Source organism: Rhincodon typus, chromosome 1, assembly GCF_021869965.1.
Source record: "Rhincodon typus isolate 14 chromosome 1, sRhiTyp1.1, whole genome shotgun sequence".
Lineage (NCBI taxonomy): Eukaryota > Metazoa > Chordata > Chondrichthyes > Orectolobiformes > Rhincodontidae > Rhincodon > Rhincodon typus.
In genome coordinates this window covers 93,180,294-93,199,074 of record NC_063332.1, presented here as the reverse complement: position 1 = coordinate 93,199,074, position 18,781 = coordinate 93,180,294, and positions in this window count along the sequence as shown.

The window sequence follows — 18,781 nt, the reverse complement described above, 5'->3', positions numbered from 1 at the left end:
GGATGAACACAGCAGGCCAAGCAGCATCAGAGGAGCAGGAAAGCTGACGTTTCGGGCCTAGACCAGAAGCTTTCCTGCTCCTCTGATGCTTGGCCTGCTGTGTTCATCCAGCTCTACACCTTGTTGTGATAGCGGTTGAGTCATGTTTGGGCCAATGTGGGACTAGATGGCGTCAGTGGTGTTGTCCAGTGAGGACTCATGGTGGCAGTGATGGTGGAGGCAAGATGGCACCAAAAAGTGGCAACTGTTATTCTGGCAAGGGGACCTGTGGCTGGTCGCTCTAGGCCTGTGACTTTTTTTTTCTCTTTATTCATTCATGGAATGAGGCTGTCATTGGTGAGGCAGCATTTATTGCCCATCCCTAATTGCCCAGAGGGCAGTTAAGAGTCAACCGCATTGCTGTGGTTCTGGAGTCACATGTAGGCCAGACCAGGTAAGGGTGGCAGTTTCCCTCCCTAAAGGACATTAGTGAACCAGATCAATTTTTCCCTGACAATTGACAATGGGCAATGGATTCATGACCGTCATTAGGTTCTTAATTGCAGATATTTATTGAATTCATATTCCACCATCTGTGTGGCTGGATTCAAACCTGGGTCCCTAGAATGTTATCTGGGTCTCTGGATTAACAGTCCAATGATAATACCACTAGGCCATTGTTTCCCCCTAGAGACTGAGCACTTAACAAGAAGGGCTGTAAAGTTGAACTTTATTTCTTTACGTCTTTATTTTTCTGCCTTTATATTCTATGTTTTAGTTTATTTTTCTGTGTTTTAAAACGGTGCTGGAGAGTGGTGACACTTAAGAACACTTTTCACTGTATTTTGTAACAAAACACACATGACAGTTAATAAATCAAACTTAACATTAATATCACATTGCAGCCCATTAATTTAAACACTCATCTCTTTCTAATAATAACAGAGTAATTATCTATTAGATTAAGACTGTTGTTAAATTAAGGTGACCAGAATAATTGAATGCATTAAACATTAAACAAAGCCAGCAAGTTTACATTAACCTACAGTTGTGGCATTCTGCATTTCTCAAACATAACATAGGAAAACTGCACATCAGCAATTATGTCTCAAGTCTGAGTTCATGCAATGATGTTGGAGAACACATTGGAAACTTTTGCCCAAAACTCTTAATTGATTTTTTTAAAATTCCAAAGTGTCTCCCCAGATTCAGAAATAATAATTTGATATTATTGGAGTAGCTGAGGTAAATAGAAACATTTGCTTTCATTGATTTAAATTGAAACAATAATTAAGAGAAATGTCATTATTGCCTATTTTGCTCTGTAACTTAAAACTAAAATGATCCTCAATATATCTTCCAGAATTGATGTCTGGAGCATGCCACCCACTGCTTCTCTTCACCCAACATCACTCCCAACCTTCACATCATTTCCTATCTATTTCCAAATGTTATACTTCTGCTGAAGGTGCTGCTCTGGAATTAAGTCTTTCAAACAAAACCCTGTCAAAATTTTTGTACATCCCATTCTACAGCTTTCATACTGTTTTGGAATGGTGCCATCCTCTAAGCTCAGGGAGCGGTAAGTTCTGCTTTTGACTTTATATTACCTGCTGTTTTCCAAGTTATTGTTATAAAGTCACTCCTAAGTTTATAGTTGATAGATGAGACCATTATTTTTATGGATGTAAGGCTAATAATCGTAAAGTTGTCTAGATCTGTTTTGTAATCTTTTGGATGAAAATGCACACCACATTTGTCGATTTTTTCTTTGTGTGTTGACACCGTAAATTCCACCATTTATAGTTCTCAATGCCTGGTTCCTTGATCAGGCACTGAGTGCCTTTGAATGAGAGACCCCCTCACCCTGGAAGTCAGCAAGAAAGCATGCCAGGGTTAGCAAGCTCTCTGCCAGCTGTTGGCATTGTACCATCATTGGCAGGGTGAGGCCCTTTAAGTACCAATAATTGGCCACTTAAGGGCCTCAATTAAGAGTGCAATGAGAAGACCAAGCACAGGCTTTCCCATGACAAACTTAATTATGTTGGAGTCAGGAAGACAGCAGGGCCCATACCTGCCACACTTCCACTTGATGAAATTCCCTCACAACACCAAACATGCCACGAGTGAGGGCGCAAGATTCTGGTTACAGCTTTTGCAATCTGGTATTTCTGATGGCAACATAGACCCGTGCCACTTACCAAATTTAGATGTATTACCTTTGAATTCACTAACAGTGACCAGCAGTGTGCTGCAAGGACTGGTGCTGGGTCCACTGCTTTTTGTCATTTATATAAATGATTTGGATGTGAACACAGAAGATAAGGTTAGTAAGTTTGCAGATGACATCAAAATTGGTGGTATAGAGGACAGAGAAGAGGGTTACCTCTGAACACAATGGGACCTTGATCAGATGGGCCAATGAGCTGAGGAGTAGCAGATGAAGTTTAATTTAGATAAATGTGAGGTGCTGCATTTTGGAAAGGCAAATCAGGGCCGGACTTATGCACTTAATGGCAATGTTATGGGGCGTGTTGCTGAACAAAATGACCTTGGGGTGTAGGTTCATAGTTCCTTGAAAGCAGAGTTGCAGGTAGACAGGGTGGTGAAGAAGGCATTTGGTATGCTTGCCTTTATTGGTCAGTGCATTGATTGTAGAAGTTGGGAGGTCATGTTGCAACTGTCCAGGACATTGGTTTGGCCGCTTTTGGAATATTGCATTCAATTCTCGTCTCCCTGGTATAGGAAAGATGTTGTGAAACGTGAAAGGGTTCAGAAAAGATTTACAAGGATGTTGGCAGGTTTGGAGCATTTGAGCAATAGGGAGAGGCTGAATAAGCTGGGGCTATTTTCCTTGGAGCATCAGAGGCTGAGGGATGATGTTATAGAGGTTTATAAAATCATAAGAGGCATGAATAGGGTGAATAGTCAAGGCCTTTTTCCAGGGTAAGGGAGTCCAAAACGAGAGGGCATAGGTTTAAGGTGAGAGGGGAAAGATTTAAGAGGAATTAAGAGGCAACTTTTTCACACAGAGAGTGGTGCATTTAGGGAATGATCTGCCAGAAGAGGTGGTGGAGGCTGGTACAGTTACAGCATTTAAATGTCATCTGGATGGATAAGTAATTGGAAAGGGTTTAGAGAGATATGGGTCATATGCTGGCAAATGGGACTAGATTAATTTAGGATATTTGGTCGGCACGGATGAGTTGGACCAAAGAGTCCGTTTCCGTGCTATATATCTACATGACTCAAAAACTTTCATAAATTACAGTGTATAAGACTCCACCAATTTCCTAAGCCAGAAGATCATGATTGCACATGCTCAGTGCATAGTTGATACCCATTTTCTACCATACATGTTATACTTGTACTAATAGCCTCATTTTTCAATCCCTCAAATACATGTTTTATTTAACAGTAATTTATTACTGCATGCAAAGCATCAAGCAGACAATGGCTGTTGCTTTCTGAAGACACATGGTATTTTAAGATGCACCCACTCTTTGTATCTAGCACCGATGACTTCTCAAAACAGAGACCTATATCCACACTTGCAGATCACTTTTGTACCCTGTGTCTAAGTCAACAGGCATTTTTGGAATGACTTTTCAAGTCTTAAGTTGACATCTAATGTTCCAACATCTGTAGCACTAATTTATCCAAGACTTAGGCTAATGCAGGTGTTGTTTTTAGAGATATCAAAAAGCTTTAGAGTGAAATAATTAGACAGTTGTCTTTTGGCTTCTTCGCCAGTTGCAGAGCTGAGACATGTGGAACAGCAGATTCTGTGTCTGGTGTGTGCTCAGCTAACTGGTTTCAGCTGACTAGCAGTGAAAGCGATATAGTACCTTTTAACACTCCATGTCCAGCTATGGTGAAAATTCTGGTGAGTTTTCTTGTTACTGATCACTGCTGGCAATTGGATATAAAGGGAAATTCCTGTTGAGAGGATTGCTTTCAGTTACGTTGTCTGTTTTTGTAAACAGACTCCTGGAATTCAGTGGGCTTAAATAATAAAAAAAAATTCACTGGAATGTCATTGTGGGGGGTGCTCACAATCAAGGACTTGCACCCAGATCAGTCAGCATCAGGATAGGAGGTAAGATTATTAACATAATAAACAAATGCCTCAACAATTTTTGGCCTTTGAAAATCTCTTCAATAACATTCTACTTAACTTTCTGAGATAATGTTAGACCACATATTGTGGTGTTTCCTTTACATCAGTGTTAAGCAGTGTGATGCAATTATTGAACCAGCATCTCCTTCACTGTGGCTTTGCCGATAGCAGAGACAATCTATGGCACTTAAAATACATAATGCACTCTTCGTGAAATCGGCAAAATAAGGTCAAGAAAAGGAGATCGATTACACACATGCAGCAGTGTGTTTCAAGTGTCAGAAATCTACATAATTTCTTTTGATTCACGAAAGAATATACATACATTTAAATCAATGTATCAAGTGGCCATTTCTTAATATCTATTATTCTTTGATGCATACTGTCATGCCAGACATTTTTTTTACTTCTGGTAGGATATAATTTCATTTCTTGCCAAAATACAAGAAAGATTTATCTGTGAAGTAGTAATAACATTTTCGTTTGTTGAATAGGCAGGTATCGATGACACTGTAACTAAGTTCTGCTGAGACACAAACAGAATCAGAAACAAGCAGGAAGTCTGCAGCCTATGACTGAAGGTGGTGCACAGTATCTGGCTCAGTAAGCACTGCAGTGAAGTTTGGACATTTCCATTACTCAGAGTGTTGACCTTCACCAGGCTCAATATCTTTTGTGTAACATAATTTACATTCTTTTTGAACATTAGATTCAACTGATCTCACACTAACTTCATTGCTGAATTTTTAGTGTTAACGTTTCTGTTCTGACTTCTCATATTGTACCTAGCAGGTTTTTTACACCCATATTCGAACCGGGATCTGTTTGATAATACTGGAGCAATGATCCAGAAGCCTAAACTGATGATTCAGTGAATTCTGAGATCAAATCCTAGCATCACAATTTATAGTCAGATTCAAAAATTCTTTCCATTGCAGGACTGGAACAAAAAATCCACTGCAGTATTAAAAGTTCTAACATGTCAGAATATAAATCTGGGATCTCGACTGTCTGTTCAGTGGTAAAAGGTCCACAATACTGTTGAAGAAAAGAACAGAGTTCTTCCAGTATTATGGCAACACTCCATCCATCAACTGTGATCAGGAAGTCAGATTAGCTGCTCATTTATCTCACTATATAGAAGCTTGTTGTACAGAAATTTGTTGTCAGTCAACACTCCAGTGGAATGAATGTGCCTGACTCACACATATGGTAGGCATTCACAGAATAATTGTTTGTGCACCCCACAAGTGCAGCCAGGTAGCTTTATTAACAATAAGTGGTCTCAGTCCCCAGATGTACAGAGGATTTGTGATCACTGGCATATCATGTAGGTCTGCCAACTATCATAGCGCCACTCCTTTGCCAACCTCTTGTTCCAGTCATGTCACCAAGTTCGAGGCTGGCTGTTCCCCTCTGGTCATGGCTCATTACTCCTGTAGGATACCTCCTCATGGCTGCAGAACATGCGTACCATGAGGCTCATGCTGCCATAAGGTTCACCATTGTGTTTTGTTTTTGTGTATACAACCACAACCCTTACATTACCTGCACCCATTCTAAAGGTGCATCCCTGAGCAGCTACCTACATCTGCAGCATGATCAATGACTTTGTCATTGTGAAGGACCAGCCAATCCTCATGGCTTGCAACAAGGATTGGATATTGAGGAAGGAGGAAACGATAGAGGAGAGCTTGTATTGCAATGCGCTTGGTTCTCAGAATCGAGGTCATCAAGGAGCAACTGAGCCATCCCATTCTTCATTTACCATCATTCCTACATCATTAACCCTCTAAAAAACACCCTTCATTCATTGTGTGTAGGTTTTGCCCTCAACTCACAAGAAAAGACAGATATCAACATAAAATCTAAAACAAAAAATGCTAATTTATTAGTCAAATTATTTCAGTATTGAAAGTAAGTCAAATCACCCTGATACAAGTTTTTATTTCCTGGCTTCCCACAAGGACAGGACACCACTCAGTGTGTATGTTGGCAATCTACTACAAGCGCTTCCACTCCATCAATATGGAACTGGTGTGCAACCACAGAAAGATTCTAAATGAAAATTTATGCATGATTCCTGGACAGCTGGCATGGTCTTTCATCTTGGCATAGAGTCATACAGCCCAACCAGTTCTTGCCGAACATAATCCCAAACTAAACTAATCCCACCTGCCTGCTCCTGGCCCATATCCCTCCAAACCTTTCCTCTTCATATATTCACCCAAATGTCTTTTAAACATTGTAATTGTACCCGTATCCACCACTTCATCAGGAAGTTCATTCCACATGCGAACCGCCCTCTGTGTAAAAAAATTGCCTCTTATCTCTTTCTTAAGTCTCTCTTCTCTCACCTTAAAAATTTGCCAAGTAGTCTTGAAATTCCCCATCTTACAAAAAGACAACTACCACCAACTCTGTCTGTACTGTTCATTATTTCATTAACTTCTACCAGATCACCTCTCAAACTTCCTATGGTCCAGTGAAAAAACTCCCAGCCTATCCAGCCTTTCTTTATAACTCAAACCTTCTATACTCAGCAATATTCTGGTAACTCTCTTCTGAACCCTCTCCAGCTTGATAATGTGCTTCCTATAACCGGGTGGCCGGAACTGAACACAGTATTCCAGAAGAGACCTCACCAATGTCCTGTACAAACTCAACATAACGTCCCAACTCCTATACTCAAAGGACTGAACAATGAAGGCAAGTGTGCCAAATGCCTTTTTAACCATCCTGTCTATGTGTGATGCAAACTTTAAAGAAGTATGTACCTTTCCCTGCTAGGTCCCTCTGTCTACAACACTACCCAAGGACCTATCATTAGTTGTATAAGACATACCGTCGTTTGCTTTACCAAAATTCAATACCTCGCATTTATCCAGATTAAATTCTGCCATTTTTCAGCCCATTGACCCATTTGATCAAGGTCTCTTTGTAGTCTTAGAAAACCTTCTTCACTGTCTACAATGCCACCAATTTTGGTGTCATCCGCAAACTTACTAACCGTGCCTTCTATGTTCTCATCCAAATCATTTATATAAACGTCAAACAAAAGAGGACCCAATACCGATCCCTGCGGAACACCGCTAGTCACAGGCCTCCAGTCCGAAAAGCAACCCTGCACCATTACTCTCTGTCTACTGGCAAGTGCACCCTGAATCCCATGTGACCTAACTTTACTAATTAGTCTGCCATGTGGAACCTTGTCAAAGGCTTTATTAAAATCCAAATAAATAAAGTCTACTCTGCCATCATCAACATTTTTGGTAACTTCTTCAAAAAACTCAATCAAGTTTGTGAGACGTGATTTTCCTTGCACAAAACCATGTTGACTATTCCTAATCAATTTTTGCATCTCTAAATGTCCATAAATCTTAGCTTGTTTAATTACCTCCAACAATTTACCCAGAACTGAAGTCAGACTCACAGGTCTATCGTTCCCTGGTTTCTCCTTACAACTTTGCTTAAACAAAGATACAACATTTGCCACCCTCCAGCCATCAGTCACCTCATCTGTAGTTATAGATGATGCAAGTATTTTTCCAAGGGGTGTCGTAATTTCCTCCCTTACTTCTTATCTTCTCCTCCTTATCTGGGATACATTTGATCAGGTCCCAGAGATTTATCCACCTCTATATTCTCCAAGACCTCCCGAACGTCCTCTTCTGTAATGTGAGCTGCTTTTAAAACATCAAAGCTTATTTCTTTGCATTCTCTAGACTCCATTTCTTTCTCCACAGTAAAAACTAACACAAAATATTCATTTAGTATCTCTCCCATCTCCTGGGGTTCAATACAAAGATGACCTCCTTGATCTTTAAGAGGGCCTACCCTCTCTCTAGTTACCCTCTTGCTCTTAATGTATTTGTAGAATGTCTTTGGATTATCCTTTACTTTATCTGCCAATGCTATCTCATATTCCCTTTTTGTCTTCCTAATTTTTCTCTTAAGTATGCCCCTACACTTTTTATATTAATTAAGAGATTCAATTGAACCAAGTTGTCTATATCTAATAAAAATTCTCTTTTATTCTTGACTAGAGCCTCAGTATCTTTATTCATCCATTGTTCCTTAATCCTACCAGCCATACCCCTCACTCTAACTGGAACATAATTCATCTGAACTCATGTTATCACACTCTTGAACGTGTCCCGATTGTCAGATATCCTTTTACCAACAAACAGTCTACTCCAATCAACTTTTGAGAGTTCTTGCCTCATACTATTAAAATTTGCCTTACTCCAATTAAGAACTTTAACTTTTAGGGAAGGCTTATCCTTTTCCATAACCATTTTTAAACTAAAAGAATTATGATCGCTAGACCCAAAGTGTTCCCTTACTTTTACTTTTGCCACCTGGCCTGTCTTATTGCCCAAAAGAAGGTCTACTTTTGCTCCTTATCTAGCAGGATCATCTGCATATTGATAAAGAAAATTTTCTTGAGCACATTTGACAAATTCTTCACCATCCAAACCTTTAATACTATGGTAGTCCCAGTCAATATTTGGAAAATTAATATCCCCCATTATTACAACCTTATTATGCTCACATATATCTGAGATCTCCCTACATATTTATTTTTCAATTTCTCTCTTACTATTGGGGGGGCCTATTGTACAATCCCATCAAAGTGATCTTTTCTTTCTTATTTGTAATTTCTACCTTTATATTTTCAATGAATGATTTCTCAGAAATATCTTCCCTAGTTACAGCAGTAATGTTTTCCTTAATCAAAAACATAACCCACCCTCCTTTCTTGCCTGCTTTTCTACCCTTCCTATAGCATCTAAAACTGGGAACATTGAGCTGCCAGTCTTGTCCATCTCTTAGCTAAGTTTCTATAATAGCTATGACATCCCAATCCCATGTTCTTAAACATGCCCTGAGTTCATCAGCCTTACCTGTAAGACCCCTTGCATCGAAATAAATGCAGTTTAGTTCTTCAGAGTTACTACAGAGCCTAACTCTCTCTTGTCTTTCTTTTTTAATTGACATGCTTTCCTCACATTTAGAAACTACCCCATCAATCCTTCCATTTACACTGCCACTTAGAATTCCTGCACTCACCTTCTCTATCAGTATAAAGTCTCCCTTAATAGAATGAGCAAGTCTCCCTGCTAAGATATTGGTCCTTTACAGTTTAGATTAGACCCATCCTTTTTGAACAGGTCATTCAGCAGATCACCTTTGAAAAGATATTCCAATTGTCCAAAAACCTGAATCCCTGAACAGCTCTTCAGGCATTGATTTATCTCCATAACCTTTTGTTCTTTCCCTTGTTTGAGTTTGCCTTGAGAGTAAATCAGAAATTACTACATTAAGGTATTTTTTAATCTTCTACCTAACCTCTTAAATTCACTCTGTACTGCTTTAATCTTTTCCCTAAAAATGTCATTCCTACAATGTATACAATAATTTCTGTCTTCTCAATCTCACCTTTAACAGTATGTTTGAAACATTTAGAAACGTCCTTAATCCTAGCACCAGGAAAGCAACAAACCATCCTCAATTTACGCTCACTGCCACAGAAGTGCCTGTCTATGCTCCTGACAGGAGAGTCCCCATAACAATAATTCTATTAAATTTTGTCAAATGCTGCCTAACATTAGAATCATTCCAAGTGTCCAATAACTGAAAGGCCTTTCCATTTTCCTTGGAGAGACTATCCCCTTCAACTGTTCCAAAAAGTAAATAGCTATTTGATAGAGGAATAGCCACTAGAGACTTTTGAAATACCTTCTTACCTTTCCTGACAGTCACCCATCTATGTGACTGATTCTGCTGGGTAATAACTTATCTATATTCACTAACATCTCACTCTGTACCTTATATACACTCTGTACCTTATATATGGTCTTAATAACATTAAGCCTAAAAAAAGGGATGTATCAATAACATCTTATGTAAAATAAACTACCTTTCATTACCTACAGAAAATATGTTAAAATGGAAATAATTAAAAATATACATATATCAAACATATAAAAATTAAATAAAATCAACCACATAGTTGATTAACGGAATAAAAACAAATTCCTCTTCAATAAATTCCTTGAAGAAAAAGAAACCTTCTCTGGAGCTGACCACATGTAGGACTCTCCACAACAAAAACACAACTCCTTATTTTAAAAGAAAGTTTGTTCTTTTAAAAAAAAACATTTGGAATGTAAAAAAAAACCGTCTAAAACACATATAGACTTTTTAAAAATTTCTGAATTAAGAATTAAAAACACTTCAGCCATTTTTTAAAAAAAATTAAAAAAAAAATTTCCATGTAAAAAATGTGATTTTTTTGTTTGGTTTTATTTGAATATTAATAAAACCAAATGGAAAAAAACCCTTATATTAGTAAACAATAATGACTACAATAACAGTAAAACTGTAAAAAAAATATAATAAATCTTTAACTAAGCCTGCAATCCCAGGAGCAGCTGTATTTCTAATGTAACAGTGCCTGGCTTGTGGAAAATGCATATAATTGTTTGAACATACAGGGACAAAGGCCTTGTGGCTGAAAATCTCCACACCAGTGTTTACACTTCGCTCAGAACTGTTCCACTTAAATCTGTCACTGAAAACTTCTGTTTCCTTCTTCCTTATTTGCTTTACCTAACCTCAGCCCCAGCCTTTGCATGCAAAGATAAGTAGTGGTAGTCAAAGCTCCATGATCTCTTCACACCTGGAAGCAGACTTAAGGGACAACTGTTAGGTGAAAATGGATATACGTTGCGTCATACCTGCTAGGAACCTAACATCATGGTGGAGGGTTGTTTTTCAGACTGGAGACCTGTGACCAGAAGTATTCCACTTTTGTTTGTCATTTATATAAATGATTTAGATGGGAATATAGAAAGCATGATTAGTAAGTTGTGGATGACCCCAAGATTTGTAGTAAAGTGGCCAGTGAAGAACGTTACCTAAGATTATAAAGAGATCTTGATCACTTGGGTCAATGGGCTGAAGAGTGGCAAATGGAGTTCAATTTGGATAAATGCAAGGTCTTGTATTTTGGTAAAACAAAAATTGGCAAAACTTTTACAATCAAAAGTAGGGCCTTGGGCAGAGCTGTAGAACACAGACCTAGGGGTTCAGGTACATAATTCTTTGAAGTTTGCATCACATATAGATAGGATAATTAAGAAGATATTCAGTATGCTTGCCTTCATTGCTCAGACCTTTGAGTATAGGAGTTGGGACGTTATGTTGAGGTTATACTGGACATTGGTGAGGCTTCTTCTAGAGTACTGTGTGCAGTTCTGTTCATCCAGTTATAGAAAGGATATTATCAAGCTGGACAAGTTTCAGAAGCGTTTTACCAGGATGTTGCCAGGAACTGAGAGCTTGATTTATAAGGAGAGGCTGGATAGGCTGGGACTTCTTTCACTGAAGTGTAGGAAGTTGAGAGATGACCTCATAGAGGTTTATAAAACAATGAGGAGTATAGATAAGGTGAATGACAGGTATTTTTTCCCTAAGGTGGAGGAATTCAAGACTAGGAGCCATATTTCTAAGGTGAGAGGAGAAAGATTTTAAAAACACATGAGGGACCTTTTTTTTACATTGAGAGTTATTCATGTGCGGAATGAACTTCCAGAGGAAGTGGTAGAAGGGGATACAGTGACAACGTTTAAAAGACATTTAGAAAAGTACATGAGTAAGAAATATTTGGAGAGAGATGGGCTAAGCACAGGCAGTGAGACTAGTTTAGTTTGGGATTATGGTCGGCATGGACTGGTTGGACTGAAGTGTCTGTTTCTGTGCTCTATGACTCTATCTGAAGCCTAACTGAACTACAACAAATGCTATATTGCCGACAGTCATGTGATTCAGCAAGCATTGACATCCCAAAGGTGTTTAAAGTGCTTGGACACACCTGGGGGCTCTTTACACGATGCACCAAGCAAGAACCTTAGAATGCCCGTGCTATGCTGTGCTCTGCACAATATTGCACAACATTACACAACAGTGAGGCTTGGACCTGCAAGAAGAATGAGGCAATGGGCTTGGACATGCCCAAAATGTTGGGAGGTAGGTGAAGAGCAAGAAAACGAGAAGAAGGAATGTCAAGAGGGAAATGTATCAGCAACTACTCATAGCATCCCAGTAGCCATGGATGGCCTTAATGCAAAATTCAGGTTGGCTTTAATCAGTGAGTCTGACCAAAAGGATATATACCTTCAACACTGGCTTTCTTCTCCATATGCCCCCTTTGAGCAGATTGGCACTGCTGGAATCCCTTTCGACAATTCACTAACACACCTTCTGTCCTTGATTCCACACAGCACATGTTTGAAGAAGGAAGCCAATATTCATTGAGAGTGGCTGTAACAACTGTCCTTCCACCTACAGGGCCCATTAAATTCTAATTACTCATCATTTCAAAAAGAGAGGCAGAATGGAAAAAGAGAACAATTATCTCTGATAATAAAGGACAACACATGTCCGTTTGAAGAAAGGATCTTGATTAGGAGATCATGAAGCAGAATCAGGGTCAGTGGAGATGAGGAACAGCAAGAGTAAGCAGTTTATAGGCTACCTAGCAATAGTTATCCTGCCACACTGAGCATGAAACAAGAAATTATTGGCCTTTGTTACAAATGCAATTTAATGATCATGGGGACTTTAATTTCCGTATAAACTGCACAAATCTAGTTGGTAAAAGGTAGACTCAACAATGAATTTGTGTAATGTTTGTACAACATCTTTCTAGAACAATACAGTGTGGAACTAATTAGGAATATGAACTATCTTAAGATCTAGTATTGTGTGAGGAGGCAGCTTTAATTAGTAACCTCATCGTAAAGGATTCTTTGAATAAAAAGAATCATAATATGATTGAATTCAAAGTTAAGTTTGAGAGTGACATACTCTCCAAACAAAAATCTTAATTATAACATAGCTAATTACATAAGTTTGAAGAGAAAGAGAAGTGGCTAATGTTGATTGATTAAATAGACAAAATGGTAAAGTGATAAATAGATGATGGGAAACATTTAAATAGATAATTCAAATTTAAAAAGAAATTCATTTGTGGGATGTTGGCATCGTTGGCTGGCCAACACTTTTTTATTGCCCATCCCTAGCTGCCCGTTGAAAAGGTGGTGGTGAGTTGCCTTCTTGAACCACTGCAGACCACCTGCTGTGGGTTGACCCACAATGCTATTTGGGAGAGAATTCCAGGATTTTGACCCAGCAACAGTGAAGGAATGGTGACACATTTCCAAGTCAGGATGGTGAGTGACTTGGAGGGGAACTTGGAGGTGGTGGTGTTCCCAAATGTCTGCTGCCCTTGTCCTTCTAGATAGAAGTGATTGTGGGTTTAGAAGGTGCTTTCTGAGGATCTTTGGTGAATTTCTGCAGTGCATCTTGTAGATAGTACACACTGCTGCTACTGAGCATCGGTGATGGAGGGAGTGGGTGCTTGTGGATATAGTGTCAATCAAGCAGGCTGCTTTGTCCTGGATGGTGTCAAGTTTCTTGAGTGTTGTTGGAGCTGCACTCATCCAGGCAAGTGGGGAATATTCCATCACATTCCTGACTTGTGCCTTGTAGATGGTGGACAAGCTTTGGGGAGTCATGAGTTGAGTTACTTATTGCGGTATTCCTAGCCTCTGACCTGCTCTTGTATTTATGTGGTGAGTCCAATTGAGTTTCTGATCAATGATAACCCCCAGGATGTTGATAGTGAGGGGTTCAGTGCTGGTAACACCATTGAATGCCAAGGGGTGGTGGTTAGATTATCATAGCCTGCCATTTGTGTGGCGCAAATGTTACTTGCCACTTGTGAGCTGAAGCCTAGATATTGTCCAGATCTTGATGAACATGGACTGCATTTGAGCCAAAATACATTAAGAACAAAGTATGAGTAAAATTCCATCTCTGGCTTAGTACGGAAGTAAAGGGTAGTTTTAGATTTAAGGAGGACATGTGTAATGTTGCTTAGAATAATAGTAAGCCTGGGGGTTGAGAGAATCTTAGAACCTAGTAAAAGGTGACAAAAATGATAAAAATGGCAAAAGATAAAATATGGGTGAAGTAGCCAGTCGTGGATTGGAAGAGCTGTCACAAGTAAAACAGAAAGTAATGTAAGTAAATGTTGCCCTTTTAAAGGCAAGAGACAGGGTAAATTATAATGAGTTAAAGAAATATTTTACATTTGTTGTCTTCAAAGTAAAAATCTCAAATTGCTTATCAGACATTGAGGGTAATCAAAAAGCTAATAGCAGTTCAGAAATTAAGTTAGTCAAAACATGAAAGAGATAATGAACTGTTTAAGATCTATACTTCCTTGTTAATTTAAAAAGGGAATTTTCTAGTCTAAAATGACTGCTACAGATCACATGATTTTCAAGCTGGCTAAAAACTTCCAACACTAATTGCAAAAGACAAAGCTAAATTGATCAGTCTGGTGGAATTTCTCACCTATTAATTGCATGGACACTGCAAATACAGTAACACAGACTACTCCCCTCTAAGCCTAGTCTGATAATAATAGGAGACCTAATCAAAACTCATCATGGGTCCATGAGTGCTAACAGGCCCATCTAAATTGAAAGTGAACAATAGATTGAGATCTGAAGCATAGAAATAAACCTTGATTACCTACGGACTCATCTATGGATAATGTTCCATGACCATAACTCCACTAGCTTTCAACGAGATTTCATTGTACATTTCTGAGCCCTTGTCATAATCTGTTTTTAACATTGGAATAGAGAACTCCAAGCAGGGTGATGGAAGAAGAGCTCAACGTTATGTTGTGCTGTGTCTCCAGTGCATCTGTTATAATGATGACACCAATGTGTCCTTTCTCCTCAACGAAAGATTCCACTTCCCACCATTGTTGATGGGGCTCTTTGTCATTTCTGACCCATTTCTTGAACTTCTGCCTTCACTTTTTCCACTGCCTCCCAGAAGAATAGGGTTCCCTTTGTTCTCACTTTCCATCCCCCTAGTCTTCACAGTCAAAGGATCATCTTCCATCTTGTTTGCTACCTCCAGCAGGATACCACTAAACATATCTTCCCTTCCCCTCCATTGTCATTATTCCACAGGGACTGTTGCCTTCACAACATCCTGGTCATGAGAACATAAGAAATAGGAACAGGAGTAGGCTATCTGGCCCATCGAGACTGCTCCACCATTCACTAAGATCATGGCCAATCTTTTCATGGACTCAGCTTCGCCTAACTGCCCGCTCACTATAACCTTTAATTCCTTTACTGTTCAAAATCTATCTTTGCCTTAAAAACATTGAACGAGATAGTTTCAACTATTTCACTGGGCAGGAAATTCCACAGATGAACAACCTTTTGGGTGAAGATGTTCATCCTCAACTCAGTCCTAAATCTGTTCCTTATTTTGAGACTACGTCCCCTAATTCTAGTTTCACATGCCAGTGGAAATAACATCCCTGATTCTATGCTGAGGAAGGGTCACTCGACTTGAAATGTTAGCTCTGATTTTTCTCCACAGATGCTGCCAGACCTGCTGAGCTTTTCCAGCAATTTCTGTTTTTGTCCCTGCTTGTATCTTGTCTGTTTCCTTCATAATTGTACATGTTTCTATAAGATTCCCCCCGATTCTTCCAAATTCCAATGAGTATAGTCCCAGTTTACTCAATCTCTCCTCATAAGCCAACCCTCTCCATTCTGGAATCAACCTCGTGAACCTCCTCTGCACTCCCTCCAGTGCCAGTACAACCTTTCTCAAGTGAGGAGAGCAAAACTGTACGAAATACTCCAAGTGTGGCCTCACCAGCACCCTATACAGCTTTAACATAACCTCCCTACTTTTAAACTCCATCCCCAAAGCAAAGAAGGACAAAATTCCATTAGCCTTCTAAATTATACGCTGCACCTATAAACCAACTTTTTGTGACTCATGCACAAGGACACCCAGGTCCCTCTGCACAGCAGCACGCTGCAATTTTTCCCCATTTGAATATTAGTCCATTTTGCTGTTATTCCTACCAAAATGGATGACCTCACATTTATGAACATTGTACTCCATCTGCCAGACCCTTTCCCACTCACTTAACCTATCTATATCCCACTACAGACTTTGTGTCCTCTGCACACTTTGCTCTATCACTCATTTTAGTGTCATCTGTGAACTTTGACACATGACACTTCCCCTCCTGCATCGCTACTAACATTTCCTCACATCCCTAAGGCATCTTCCCATGCAATCACAGATGCTTTAGCATTTGTCCATTCACCTCCTTACTGAACAAGTCCCGAAACATACCTTCCAGCTGAAGCAGCATTTCACTTGTACCTCTTTCAATCTAGTCCACTGTATTCACCACTCACAATGTGACTTCCTTTACACTGGTGAGACCAAGTGCAGACTGGGTGACCACATTCTCAAACGCCTCTGTTCTATCTGTAGGATTGACCCTGACCTTTCAGTCGCTTGCCACTCCAATAAACCCACTTTAGTCTCATGCTAACATTTCTCTCCTAGGCTTTTTAAAAAATTCATTTGTGGAATGAGAGCGTTGCTGGCTAGGCCATCATTTATTGCCCATCACTAATTGCTCAGAGAGCAGTTGAGAGACAACCACATTGCTATGGGTCTGGAGTCACATGTAGGACAGACCAGGTAAGGATAACAGATTTCCTTCCCTAAAGGGCATTAGTGAACCAGGTGGATTTTCTAACAATCGTTTTGTTGTCACCATTAAAATCTTAATTCCAGATTTTTTTAAAAATTGAATTCAAATTCCACCATCTACTGTGACAGGATTTAAACTTAGGTCTCCAGAACATTACCTGGATCACTAGATTAACAGTCCAGCAATAATTCCACTAGGCCATCACCTCCCCATGGCCTACTATAACAGAAACTCAAAGAACTACCTCATTTTACGCTTGGAAACTTTACAGCCTCTAGAGCTCAATAAAGTTCAACCTCTTCAGAGCATGACCACTAGATATTGATAATCCCATCCCTGGATGTGTATTGTTTGTGTCTTGTTGGCTTTGCTCTCAGCAGAGTGGAGTCATTTCATCATTTTCACATCCACTATTTCCACCAATTTTGTGTTTCTATCTCTCCTTTACCCCTGTTAGTATTCCCTTTGTCTTTATCTCTGAGCACCCTTACAGTCTGCTCTACTTGCACCTCATGCACCTCTTTTAACAGCATTAAATATATCATTTTCCAGCCCCTTTCTGTTTCAAGGAAGAGTCATATTAGATTGAAAATGTTAACTCTGGTTCTCTCTCCACTGCTGCTGCCATATCTACACAGTTTCTCTGGCATTTTCTGCTTTTAGTCCAGATAGAATGACATAATTTGTCAGGAAATTAATAGGCACTATTATTAAGAAGGTTTTGCCAATTTGTTTGTCTGAATCTATATGAAAGGTTAAGTCCCCACAATTATTATTTTGTTTTATCACAAACTCTAATAATTTATTGTTTAATATTATATTCAAAAATATTCTTTTGATGGGGCCAGGAGGGGTTTGAGAAATTGTCTATAAACTGCTCATACTTGTGTTTCCTGACTCTTGCTATTCCCAATTTCCTGCCAGACTGATTTTATTACGTGAATGTTTGGGTCCATATTCTTTTCCCCTCATATTGTTGTTTCATTCTTTATTAACAGCCACCCCCCTACTTTGTCATTCTGTCTTTCCAAGTATTGTGCATTGTGGAATATTGATTCCCAACCATGGTCACCCTGTAACCATGTCTCTCTAATAGTGATTAAATCTAGACCATTTACTTCTATTTGTGCCATATCTACCCTATTATGCATGTTTTGCAGATTCAGATAAAGAATCTTTTAATCTTATTGTTTTACTATTATTGCTTGCATTGACATTGTTCAATCATGTACAATCTCTGTTAAGCTTGCTGACTTTTCCTGTCCCTCTCTGCTTGTCTTTACCAACATTGCTACTTTTGTTTTATTGCTTGGACTTTTATCTTTCAATTTCTAAATTGCTTTCCACCCTCCTCTCCCCTAACAATATCCTGTTAGATTAAAGCCCTATCCATATCTCTTAGTTACTTGATTGTCCAGGGCAACATCCCAGTCAAGTTTATGGATCCTGGCCCTATGCGATATCTCTCTCTTCCCTGAGTACTGATGAGAGGAAAACTGGCTAAGCCATCTCTGAAAGTCCCCACATTGCCCAGAAAGACTTACTTGGAGACAATCAGAGAAAGTTCTCCTCATAAGTTTTTTTTTAAAAAGTTCTCATCAACCTGTTTGTAGATATTATGACACATTTATGCAGTAGGTGGGACATGAACCTGGGTCTCCTGGATTAGAGGTAGGGACACTATCACTGCCCCTATCTCCCTCATAAGTTATATGGAATGAAATGGTGAGCAGATGCTCCTCCTCCATCCAAAGGCTATTTCTTTCTTCTGCTTAAATCAAAGCAAAGCATTGCAGGTGCTGGAAATGTGAAATAAACACAGGATGCTGCAAATACTCAGCAGGTCTGGTAGCATCTGTGAAGACAGACAAACAAAGTTCATTGGCCAGATTTTCCAAGCAGTGGCAACCTTAACCTCCACCTTTACAAAAACATTTCTGAGAGGAGATATTGCTCAAGGCTTTTGTACCTTAGAACTGAGAGATGAAGACCAATCATGCTCCCTTCTCACAGCAGTCAGCTACCCTTTCTAAAATGTATAAGTCCTGACAGCCACG